The 10,246-nt window shown below is 43.1% G+C and overlaps 1 protein-coding gene across 1 annotated transcript in view; it reads right to left on the bottom strand.

Moving 5' to 3' along the window:
• The window catches only part of PAK1 (p21 (RAC1) activated kinase 1), a 201,788-nt gene extending 193,036 nt beyond the window's left edge, over nt 1–8,752 (bottom strand). Inside the window, exon 1 of the mRNA XM_074216952.1 lies at nt 8,716–8,752. The gene's annotated coding sequence lies outside the window, so the exon portion shown is untranslated. The remainder of the gene's footprint in view (nt 1–8,715) is intronic.
• Nucleotides 8,753–10,246: the final 1,494 nt, after the last annotated feature.

The following is a 10,246-nucleotide window of genomic DNA, read 5'->3' on the forward strand; positions in this document are numbered from 1 at the left end:
AAGAATGAAGGATATGTCCTGTACCCAATACATGTATGTGTAAAAAAAAAAGAAAAAGAAACTTATATGATAATTTTGTGGTATATATGATAAGGAATAAAAATTTGTACATAGTATATTTACAATTCCATATGCAATTATCTATTTTATCATATTATATTATAGAAATGCCTATATTGTCAAAAATTTTATTATGAATATTATACGGAATAAATGGTTCTTTTTACTCATAAAGGTGGGAACATAGGCATAAGCTATATTTGTATATAAACACAAATTATAATGTTTCTCAAAGGAAACTGGGTAGAAAAAAATATTTGTTTTAATTTTGGGGTCATAGGACCTAGGATCATGGATTATGTTTGCAAAAAATCTACAGTAACTACCTACTACATTTATACTATTCATTAGTACCAAAATACCTTCATAAAATTAGTTGAGCTTTGCTATATTAATTCTTTCTCCATATTCCAAATTTTAACCAAAATAAAGTCATTCTACCTCCTTTCTCATTTCCCCATCCCTTCTTCTACAATGCACTGTATTTTTCTGCCCTCGAAGTTTTTGTTTACTCTTTTTTTAGATCTAGAATGACTGTCTTTCCCATTGTCAAATTCCTACCTATTTTGTAAAGTTCAGCTCAAATACCATAAAGTCCTCCTTGAGTATCACACAGCACTATTTGACAAAACTGATACATTTAATGTTGTATGTTATTAGACATTTATATTTTGTTTTATTCAATTATTAGACTGTCAAACTCCATAAGGAGGTGTGTCTTTCTCAAACTTTCTCAAATTTTGTATCTCTTCTGATACTGAGCCCAGTATTCTGCAATCAGAAGGCACTTAATAAATGTTTGTGGAATGAAAAAAAAAAAGAAATGAAGGATATGGGGTGGCTAGGTGGCGCAGTGGATAAAACACCAGCCCTGGAGTCAGGAGTACCTGAGTTCAAATCCGGCCTCAGACACTTAATAATTACCTAGCTGTGTGGCCCTGGGCAAGCTGCTTAACCCCATTTGCCTTGCAAAAACCTAAAAAAAAAAAAAAAAAAAAAAGAATGAAGGATAAACATCATCATTGGTAGGTGTCTTGCCATCATTCATTTGATGTCATGGTCTTTAATTAGGAAGGTAAGATTGCCTGCCTCAAGTTTCACACCACTCCAGGTCATCCTCCAGTTTGCTGTCAAAATGATCTTCTGAAAGTCCAGATGTGACCATATCATAAACCTACTCAATAAACTCCAGCGGTTCCCTATTACCTCCAGGTTAAATGTAAAATTCTTTGCACTTTATAACCTGGCCTCTTCCTATCTCTTCAATCTTCTTATGATTTCCTTCCTTTTATGATTCAGTTATACAGACCTATTCACTGCAGTTCCTCATACTCAACATTCCAAGTCTCTACTCCTTACAATTTGCATTCCCTCTCCCCCATTCTTGGAATGTTCTTCCACCTCATTTCCAATTCCTAGTTTCCCTTGCTTCTTTCAAAATTCAGATTAAGTCTTAACTCCTAAAAGAAGCCTTTCCCAATACTTCCTCTCTGCAAGTCTTCACCCTTCCTCAAGTCTCTTTCCTCACACTGCCTTAATTTGCATAGTATATTTCTTATATATACATAGTTATTTGTGTGCTGCTTACCCCCTAAGGAGAATGGGAGATTCCCAGGGCAAGGATCATATTTTTTCTATCTTTCAATCTTCAGTGATTAGCACAGTACCAGAGACACAATAAGCTCTTAATAATTGTTAACTGAGTTCTCAGAGTCACAAAATCATAAATTATTAGAGGCTAGGAGAAATCCTAAGGAGGAGATGCCATAATTTTACAATTGAGAAAATTTGGACTGGAGGGGTCAAGTGTGTTAACCAACCCCCAAAATTGGATTTTCAGTCCAAGACTCTTTTTAAATCACAAATTAGTAATCAAGAGCCAAGAATCAATCTGGAAATTGGCAACTTTACCACACAAGCCAATGAGGAAAAATGGTGGGAGGGAAAGCTGATCCTAAGGTTTCTACCAACTCTGACAGGCTAAATTCTAACATTATATCTTCTAAGGGCTGTCCCAACCACTGGTGTGTTGGCAAATGTTTAATAACTAGACCTCTAGGGGGGAAAATGTACACATGACACATTTTTTAAAGTTTAATCATCAGATGAGATAATTGCAAAGCACTTAGAAAAGTGTCTAGAACATAAAAAAACAAGAAAATGTTAGCTATCATTTTTAACATTTTCTCCATTGCTTTAAAAAAAAACCCAAAACTTTGATTTGTAGCATTTGCCAATTTCTAAGGTGAAAATTCTCATATTGAAAATGTAATAATCAGCTGACATTAGAGTTGCACCAGGAACCCAGTTCTTACATTTTATGATCCTAAATCAACATAAGGTTTTTCTTTCTTTGTTTTTTTTTTAAGAAGCTCAAAGCTGTCTTTATTGTGGAGAGGCTCGTGTTTTTCTATTCCTACTGGTTTAAGGAGATGGTGAGGAGTTAGGTGAAATTTAACAAAAACAACAGCATAGACTACTGTGAAGGAGGAAAGTAATGTTGCTGATTCTTCCTGTATTTTTTATTTCCATCTCTCTCACAAACAATCTAATGACTGAAAGAAGATTTTTCATCTAAATGATACTGAATCGACAAGATTCTAGAAGTTTAGAAAGAGAAGGGACCAGAATTTGCCTTCCAGCCTCAGGAAGAATGGGACCAACTCTAAGTGAGGGAAGCCTAAAAATGAGGGGAGGGAGGGGGAAATGTAAAGTCTCATCAAATTAAAAAGAAAAGTGAAAGAGATAGAAGGCATTTAAAAGACTGCATCCGGTAGAGCTTCCACTTGGCCCCAGAGTGGAGTCAAGCAGGTCCATGTATGGCATTAACATTAGAAGACTAAAGAGAAGCAAAAACCACAGGAGAACCAACCGGAGGTAGCTTGAGGCTCAAACGCAAAAGCGTGGGTGATAATCAAGGCTTTCAAAAACAGGTTGCAAGGACCCAAAACATAATTCCTCTCAGATGTATGTCAATAGAAATTTTCCCTAGTTAGAGATGGAATCAGGAGATTTGGGTTCAAATTTGGTATCAATCAGTAAGCATTTACTGTGTTGAGTATTGTGATACAATTCACATGCATGGCATGGCATGGCATCACTATCTGTGATGTCTTCAATACAAAGACAAAAAATGAAAGTTTCTGCCCTCAAAGAGCTTACATTCTATCCAAGAAACAACAGACACCTACAAAGGTAAACACAAAATAAATACATGATTAGCAGCCAGAAGACTCAAGAAATGTAGAAGGTGTTTGGACTCAACCTCAAAGAAACCTAAAGATTCTAAGAGATGAAGGCAAAGAATGCCTTCCTATCAGGGAAAAGATATAATGAAAAGACATAAAGATGAAGGTTGGAATGTAGCAGACAAGGAATCACAAAGGCATTTGACTGGAGTGACAGGATTCTGTCCTAGGTCTTTTTCTCTTCTTCCTTCATTGATTGATTGATTTTTCACTTGGTGATCTCATCAGCTTCCATGAATTTAATTACTGTTTCTATATTGAAGATTTCTCAAATCTCCTTTCCTGCCTCAATCTTTCTGTTGACCTCTTCTCTCACATCTTTCAGACATTTCAAGCCAAATGTCTAATAAATATCTTAAAACTCAACATGTACAAAACAAAACTTAGTAACTTTCCCTCTAAACTTTCCCAGTCACTACTGGGCAGCACCAATCTTCCAGTTCCTTAGGTTCACAACCTAAAACTCATTCTGGATAGTTCACTCTCTGTGGCCAAGTTGTTGCCCAGGCCTTTGATCTCACTTTAGCAACATCTGCCCTCCGCTCTCCTTTGACACTTCCACTGATGATGATGATGATGATGACCATGATGAGTATTCTGGTGCAGGCCCTCATTAGCTCACACCTGGCCTACTGGTGTGTCTGCTTCAAATGTCTCCTCACTCCAATCCATCTTCATTCAGGCATTAATGTGATTCTTCCTAAAGTGCAGGTCTGACTTCATTCTCCTACTCAACAAATTCCCTTTTGCCTCTAGAATCAAACATAAATTCCTCTGTCTGGAATGCAAAGTCCTTCGTAACCTATCCCCTTCCCACCTTTCCAGTCTTCTTATACCTTGCTCCATGACATGTATTCTTTGATCCAGTAATACTGTCACCTTAACTTTCTTTTTTTTAATTTTTATTTACTTAAGGCAATGGGATTAAGTGATTTGTCCAAGGTCACACAGCAATTATTATGTGTCTGAGATCACATTTGAACTCAGATCCTCCTGACTCCCAGGTAGGCACTCTATCCACTTTGTCACCTAGCTGCCCATCTTAACTTTCTATGATCAAGACCCTCCATCTCTCTGTCTCTGGGTATTCTCTCTGGCCATCCCTAGTGCCTGAAATAGCCTGCCTCCTCCACACTACTCAGTGACCTCCCCTGACTTCTTTCAAGTTCCAAATAAAATCCCTTTTTTTATTGGAAGCCTTTTGCAACTCCTTTTGATTCTAGTGTTCTCTATTATATATTTCTTCTATATCCTATATAGCTTGTTCTATACATATTTATGTGCTTATGGTCTCATCCATTAGGTTGTAAACTCTTTGAGGGTAGGGACTCATTTTCTTATTTGCATTCCCAGGGCTTAGCAAACAGCACTTATTAAATACTAAATATATATTGATTGAGTGACAACTTCCCTCTAGTGTATGTGACCACAATATAAACTCTTTCCTTTCCTATCATAGGACTATTAGATTTAGGATTGGAAGGAATCTCAGAAATCATCAGGATCATTCTCATTTTACAGAGGAGGAAGCTGAGGCCCAGTGCTGGGAAGTGACTTGTCCAAAGTCAGAGGCCAGAATTCACACCCAGGTCTTCTGATGCTAAATTTCCTGCACTTGTCACTCTTGCACTGTTCTAGAAATAAAAATGAGGAAAGTTCATCTAAAAGTTAAACAAAAATAAAAATCCAATAACTTCATATCCTTATATACCCTATCTCCCCATGTGTTAATTTTGTGCTATAAACTTGCCCTGTGATATTGGCTGTTAAAATATGCAAGCCAAGTGTGCTAGAAGAACCTTGTCTTTTAATATGAAATAATGAAAATGAAATAATTCTGATTACTCTCCTCCTCTGGTTTTTTTTGATTGCTGCATTACTTACTACCCCAGGGACCACACCCAGCTATTATCTCATTACATTCTCCCACCAGGCCAAGAGGAGAAGCTAAAGGGGGATTGGAGGTGGGGTGGGGAGAATTATTATCCTTTATGTACAGAGGAGACAGAGGCTACAAAGAATGTATAAAGCAAAACTTGAGACTTCAGCTCAAGGACTTGGAGTCTTCATTTTTCATAATTCAGAAAATATGTATTAAGTGACTATTCTTAAGTAGTGATGAGGCAGCCTCCTATGAGAGTTGGTGTTCTTAAGGTTGGGGCACACTGACAGGGTTCTATTGTGACCCTCCACTCCTCTCTCTTTATAATATTTCATTTGGTGAACCCAGCTACTCCCATGGATTTGCTTATCGTCTCTTAATTACTTCCAATGTCCGTGTACACACACACACACACACACACACACACACTCTCTCTCTCTCTCTCTCTCTCTCTCTCTCTCTCTCTCTCTCTCTCTCTCTCACACACACACACACTCTCATTTGAGGGCACCATGGGAAGCAAAGTGGTCAGAATAGAAGCCAAGAAAGAGTTTTGGAAAGAAGGAAATAAGACTTTATTGTACCAGTCACTATAAGTGTTTTATAAAAATTATCACATTTGATACTCCAACAAATGCAGGAGGCAGCTTTATTTATTATTCTCATTTTGCAGTTGAGGAAACTGAAATAAGGCAGAAGTTGACTAGCCTATGGTCACTCAATTTAAGGTCACATTTGAACTCCAGTCTCCCAGATTGATAGCTTAGGGCTTTATTCATTGTACCTCTGCTTTGGGAGTACTCCCACCCTGGGGGCAGGACATGGAGGGAAGCAAAAAGATGTGTTAAAAGCTATCATGCTTCAGCTATCATCTCTACACAAATGATTCCCAGATCCCAGCTCTAATCTCTCCTGAATTCCAGTCTATATTATCCTTGATCCATTGGACATTTCAAAATTAGCATCTCAAATTCAACATATATAGAAGAACTCATTATCTTCCTCCTCTTCCTCCCTGCCCTCAAACTCCAGTCATCTTTCCATAGAAACTCAAGTTTGCAACTTTGGATTCATCCTTAACTTCTCAATCTATCTCCTCCCTGGACCACCCCCCCCCCAACTGTGTCCATCCAATCAGTCTCCAGTCTTAGAGATGCTTTTTATTGTTGCTCAGTTTTATCTGATTCTTCATGATACCTTTGGAGTTTTCTTGACAAAGATACTAGGGTCATTTATCATTTCCTTTTCCAGCTCATTTTACAGATGAGGAAACTAAGGTAAAGAGTGTGAAGTATCTGAGTCCAGATTTGAATTTCCAGACTCCACACCCCAAACTCTATTCACTACACCACCCTTATAGATGCTACCTCCACAATAACTCTTGAATTCATCCCCTTCTCTCTACTAACATAGCTGCCACCCAAGTTCATTGCCCTAATCACCTCAACCTGAATTGTTTCAATGGCCTCATTGCTGCTCTCTCCCCCTTAAAGCACCTTGTCTGACCCACAAGTCACTCTTCCATTCAAAGTTCCAGGTGTTCCCTACTGCCTCCAGAATAAAATGCTCTGCTTAGTATTTTGTCCTTTATAATCTGACTCTAACCTACCTTTCCAGACTACTTGCCAGTTATTGCCTATTCATGACATTCCATCTACTCTCTTTGCACCTGCTCTCTCCCCATTCCTGTCTTAGAATCACAAAGCTCATCTTGAGTGTCACCTGTCAAATACCTGCCAAAGGCTCTTATAATTTTGTAGTGAATAAAGATATAGAGAGATTAGACAAGATATAGATGAGTGTTATGTGTGTATATACCTCTGTATACATATGCATTTTTACATTACATGAGGACTTTACCCTTTTTTTTACTTTTTTCTTTGTATTCAGAGTACACATTAGTAGGTGCTCACCAGTAGATTGATTTTTCCTTCCTTGTAGCTTGACTTATTCTATGTATGTTGTATCTCCCCTAACAGATGAGATCAGTTATTAAACTGCCATGTTTTACATTTTAATTGAGACCCTCACCTACATCATTTAATTTGATGCCCACCATAACCCTGTAAAGTAGGTTTGCCAGGTTATAATTGTCCCATTTTACAGATGAGAAAAGTGAGGTTCAGAAAGGAGAGAGAGCTTCTTCATAATCACACAGGCAGGAAGGCAGATTTGAATCCTGGACTTCCTAATGTCAACTTCAGCACCACAGACCTGGACTCCAAGGAACCCTCTCAGTTCTAGGATCTACAAGGCACAGTGAAAAGGGCATGGGGTCAGAAGACCTGGATTCTAGTCCCTGCTCTCAAACTTGACTGTATGTATGTCCTGGATCAATCCTTTTTACCTTTCTGTCCCTCAGTTTCTTCATCTGTAAAATAGAGATAATTCAAAGCTTTTGCGAGGAAAATTCTTAGTCAACTTTAAGGAATGATAGAAAAATCGAACTCTTTTTTTCCCTTGTAATTCCAAGGTCTTGGACAGGGTTCACATGTAGTATGTGCTTAATAAATATTTACTGAAGGAAAAAACCAAATTAGGCTTTGTAAGACAATGAGAAGAGTCCTGGAAAAGATGCTTGGGTTGGGATCTGCGGGTCTGGATTCTAATTCGGGTTAAGTCACATAGCAGCGCGGTGCTCCTCCTTGAACTTCCATGGGCCTCAGCTTCCACCTCGGTGAAAGGAGGGGGGTGGTTGGACTAGCTCTCGTCACCTACCACCCTGGGAAGGAGGGCGACTGCCCGCATGCTTTTAAACCAAACTAAGCCCCACCCTGTACAGGAGCCTGCCGGCCCCTCTTAATCCCAGTGGCCCCTCTCTTTTGCTCCTCTTCCCTTGCTTGTTGTCTCTCGCACTAGAAGCTGACTCTCTGGGAGGGGGCAGCAGGCCGGCCTTGGGCGGGCAGCTCCGTGACTGCTTATTGGCTGACCATACCTAGAGGAGCCCACGCGGGCTGGACCGGACCCGGCCACTCAAGAAAAGCAAACAAAGTCGGAGGAAGTCGCCAAACCTGTACCTGCGCCCAACTCCCCGCCCCCCCTCCCAGGGTAGACCCCCGCTGCCCCTCCCCCACGCCTCCTCCCCCGGTCCCGGGCTGAGTCAGCGCAGGGGGCAAGTGGGTCTGGGTTGGGCGGCCCCGGCCCCGGCCCCGGCCCCGGCCCCGGCCCTGGCCCTGGCCCTGGCCCCGCACACACTCCCAACTTTCCCCTCTGGTCCGAACTCCCCTCCAGCACCCCATCCCCGCCCCCTAGTCTGAAGCAGGCTCACCTGGCGCCCCTCCCCCAGCCCCGTCCCATCCTCAGGCTCGGGGGGACCTGTCCCGACATGGAGGAGCCCCCCCCCCCGCCGCCCAGTCACTGAGCTGCGAGTGAGGACCGGCGGCCCGGACCGGAGTGGGGGGGGACCCCCCCCCAAGGAGAGGGGCAGGACAGTCCCCAAACACGCCCCCCCCCCCCCCGTCCGCACCCACCGAAATCCAGCCTCCGCTTCAAGGGGGGCTGGCACAAAGCTCAGCCGCGACTCACCTCCGCCGGCTCCTGCTGCTGCTGCTGCTGCTCCGGCGGCAAGCCCCGCGGCTCCCTCCCTCCCTCTCCCCTTTATCTCTCCCCTCCCTGGATCACTCCCCCTCTCCCAGGATCTCTCCCTGGATCCCTCCCTGGATCCCTCCCCTCCCTAGACCCCTCCCTGGATCCCTCCCTAGGTCACTCCCCCTCTCCCTGGACCTCCCTCCCTCCCTCCCCTGTCCCCCCCTCCCCCTCCCACCTTTCCTCTCTCCCCCTGCCCCTCCCCGCAGCTGCCGGGGCCACCCCGGACCCCTCCTCCCCGCAGGGTCCGGGGAGGGGGGAGGGGAGAGGGGCGAGGGGCGCCTCCACAATGCAGCCAGCCGCCTCTTTCACTGCCCTTTCCCCCTCCTCCCTCTTCTAGCCGTCTCTATTGTCAGCTGCTCCCGAGCCCAGTCCGCCCCCTCCTCCTCCTCCCTTGCCCTCCCCTCACTCTCACACCCCCCCTTCCATCTCCACCAGCCGCCTCCTCCTGTCCCCACAGCTCTCAGCCTCTCCCATTGGAGGCCGCTGGTGTGCAGCCCCCCAACCTCCCCCCAATTTCTCCCCTGAAGTAGATGGACTAAGTCCGAGAGGAGGGGGAGGAGGGGCTGAGGGGGAGGGGAGCCGGACCGACACACGTGAGCAAAGCCCACAGGGAGTAGCGGGGAGGGGAGAGGGCTTGCTTGGGATGACGTAATGTGAGGGTGACGCAAGAGACGGGGGAATCTCCCGGCTGGCACGTGACGTCATTGCGCAGGCATTCCTCTCCCTGCCCCTCCTCCCTTCAGTAAACCTGACCTCTTCCTTTGGTGGGCCCTGAGGGGCTGTGGGGTCCTCCCTGTGACTGCAGGGCCCTCCCTGTGACTGCAGGGCAACCTCAGTCTCCGCTCCTTCAGACAAGATGAAATACTTGTGATGGAAAGACGATGGCCTTTGGAGTCTGGCAAGAGAAAACGGCCCCACTCTATCAGGCTGCTTGACCTTGGGCAAGTCATTTCTCTCTGAGCTGCAATTTCCTCACCCATAAAATGGAGTTGATAATAATGTGTCCACTAGCCACCTTGAAAGATTTTTGTAAACTTGAAATCCTGTAGAAATGTGAACTGTTTGTTATTAGGAGTTGCATCTTTCCTAATCCCTCCTAATTCCATTTTTTTATTTCTTTAAAATATTTCCTATGTGTCCCCTAGATAGCTTGCTGTTATACAAATTTTATACAATGAATATATTTGTTTGTTGCCTGCCCATGTATTTTAAATTCCTTGAGATCAGGGACTGTCTTTTGCCTCTTTTTATATCTTCCACAGGTCCTGGCACATAGCAGGTGCTTAAAAAATGTTCATTGAATTAATTAACAACAGACTTTGCATTTAATAAGCTAACTATGATAAGATTTTACATGGGTTCCAGCCATTATTTCTTTATTTGGCTTTTTTGGTATGATAGAGAAAACTGGAACAAGAGAGAAGAATACCATCAGGCTTCAGATTGTATCACTCAGATTGTAGAGATA

This window comes from Macrotis lagotis, chromosome 1 (genome assembly GCF_037893015.1).
Source record: "Macrotis lagotis isolate mMagLag1 chromosome 1, bilby.v1.9.chrom.fasta, whole genome shotgun sequence".
NCBI classification, from domain to species: Eukaryota; Metazoa; Chordata; class Mammalia; order Peramelemorphia; family Peramelidae; genus Macrotis; species Macrotis lagotis.